Source organism: Malus sylvestris, chromosome 1 (assembly GCF_916048215.2).
Source record: "Malus sylvestris chromosome 1, drMalSylv7.2, whole genome shotgun sequence".
NCBI lineage: Eukaryota > Viridiplantae > Streptophyta > Magnoliopsida > Rosales > Rosaceae > Malus > Malus sylvestris.
Genome location: NC_062260.1, coordinates 15,938,575 through 15,941,404, shown reverse-complemented (window position 1 = coordinate 15,941,404; position 2,830 = coordinate 15,938,575). Strand labels below are relative to the sequence as shown.

At 38.1% G+C, this 2,830-nt stretch overlaps 1 pseudogene; it reads left to right on the top strand.

The window, feature by feature from the left end:
• The first annotated feature begins 239 nt into the window (after nt 1–239).
• LOC126626596 (GDSL esterase/lipase At4g01130-like) lies at nt 240–2,558 on the top strand (annotated as a pseudogene).
• The last annotated feature ends 272 nt before the right edge of the window (nt 2,559–2,830 follow it).

Genomic DNA, 2,830 nt, shown 5'->3' with positions numbered 1-2,830 from the left:
AATAAATGACATGAAGACAACAGTCATCAAAGGAATTCTCAATCAAATAAGTCAGTATTTGAGATTTGGAAACATACGTAGAAGAATTATGCAACAAATTATATGACCGAATGGACATAATATGTTTTATTTTAACGGAAAAATGAGATTCGAGCTTGGAAAATAATTGTCAATCAACATATATGTCAATTGTGGGCAACAACCTAACTATGTGCGGGTGGGACAATTCACAGCATGGCCGAAACAAGGTGATGGTGAAGTTTCATGCGTGTGAACTTTCTGTAATTATGTGCCTCGCCTTTGCTAATGGTGGCAACTTTGAGTTGTTTAGGTCATTCTAAATGTGAATTTGAGGCGATTTTCAATTTCGGGGACTCGAACTTGGATGTAGATGGGTCTTGGGCAACGTTTCCGGCGCAATCTGGACTTTATGTCATGACCTATTTCAAGAGACCTGTTGGTCGGGCTACGGATGGGAGGCTCATTGTTGATTTTCTAGGTAACTTACTCAATCTTCTGTTTGGTTCCATTTTTCTTGTGTTTTCCCACTACTTTTCCAGCCAAACAGAGACTTTGGTTATTAGGAATAGGAGGTCAGATTTCATGCATGTTTATTGCTTGTATTTGTTCAGCAATTTTGTCATTTGGCTTGATATTTTCCTAATCCTGTAACATACGGGAGGCCCTCCATTTGACAGGTCAATTACACCTCCAAAACTGGACAAAGTTTGGACTAATCACAAGTCATTTTCTTGCTCAATTTTCCTTTGTATCACTAATTATATCAAAGAATGATGTTGATGTTAAGGCATGTAATGGAAAATATCTAAAATCATCATAGGTGAAGTTAGACCTATCTTTTTTATACAACCGATAATCAAAACTACTCTAATTTATGCAAAGAAGATTTGAATTGGAAGCATACATGTGGACACACTACTCTGACCAACTGACCTAACTCATGTATACATGTCTCCACGCTAAGCTAAACCTTAGATTGTACATTGTGCAGAACTTTTAGAGCAGTATTTATTAGATATGTCGAGCCACAATGTGTTTGTTGCTAAGAAAATGACGCCACGTGATATCGATGATAATCCGAAGATGTGTATTAGTGTCGAACACAAAATTACTAAACGGCAGATATGAGATCTGATTTTATGCTTTTTGGCATTGAACTTTGGCAGCCGAAGCTCTAGGGTTGCCATGTATAAGCCCATATTTGAAATCAATTGGACCTGACTACAAGCATGGGGCAAACTATGCAACATTGGCATACACTGTGCTTTTGCCAAACGCTTCCTCACTTGTTACTGGAATCCAAGTTGAAGAGTTTCACCACTCCTCGGATCAACAAGGTGAGCATATACACATGAGTACAATGTCTTGACCAATTTGTCTTAATTTACGTTCGTATGCCGGTTTTTGTTGGTTCTGATTATTCGTTTGTTGTTGGTTCTGATTACTTCGATTGTTGTTGCTTAGAACTGACAAGACTTCCTTCCCGGGATGTTATTGGGAAATCACTACACCTTATACATTGGCCAAAACTATTTCACCTCCAATTTGGGAGCCATTGGTGTGGGTGGAGTGAAGCAATATCTTCCTCAAGTGGTCTTACAAATTGCTTGTACCATCAAGGTGAGCCAGTACTTGATTCTATAATTTATGTTGGGTAAATGAGCTTTGGGCTTGATCATCAACGGGAGAAAAGCTTTCCTTTACTGGTTGCATAAAACGAGTATCTCACATTCATGGTCACGTGCTACTCGCATGTTATAAAAAAGTGAGGCATGTCGTTTCATGCAATGGGTGCATAGTTTTTTCTCCTTAGAGGAGAGGCAAAGCGTTCCTCAATCATTATTGCATGCGACATTTGAGAAGCAAAAATAATGTTTACGGTTATATGAAAATGTTCTCTTGCTGAACTGTTTGGCAGTATAAAGACTTTTCTTTTTACTAGATTGTTAATTAGAATTTTTGTCAAAATTTGTGATCTAGGTCACAATGTTGCAACACAAATATTTGTTGGAGAATAAAACATACAGTTACCGTTATAATATTAAAGAACTATGACATTTGCACATTGCTTATATTTGTTTTCAAAATCTATGGGAACTATATGGATTAGGAGGGCGTGCATTTCTGGTGCTAAATCTGGCACCAGTGGGTTGTTATCCATCATCTCTGGCGGGGCTTCCTCCTTCTGAACTTGATGCATTTGGATGCTCAATTGCTTACAGGAATGCAGTTGTGGACCACAATAACATGTTGAAGGCGGCACTTAGCCAAACTAGAGGCTTCCTTCCAAATGCTTCCCACATATATGCAGACACTTCTCTGTTTTGCTAGAGCTCTTTAGACATCCCACATCTCATGGTATAGCTCCCAATCAAGGTTTTCTATTCAACTAGGCTTTATATCTTAAGAGAAATGTTTCTTTTTTTGTTTTGACAAACTTATATTGACAGATAAATACTTATGTTGTCAGACTATGAATCTGGATCACAAACTCAAAACGAATCAAACTAATATATAGTGCACAATCAATCTGACAACTTATTGTCACGCAGTCCAACAAGAGGACATTTCCTAATAAAGTTACAACGAAACACAAACTTACTAATCATTACCATAGAATAGATCGATGGTCTTAACACAAAGGTGATCAATGGGAGCCCTGTGTCTGCAACAGCTTGTAGTGACCCTTACAACCATGTGAGCTGGGATGGAGTCCATGCCACAGAAGCTGCAAACAAGCTAACATCATGGTGTAAGAATGACTTATATGTGTGTCATTTAAACCACAGTGCAGATATACAAGTGAAAG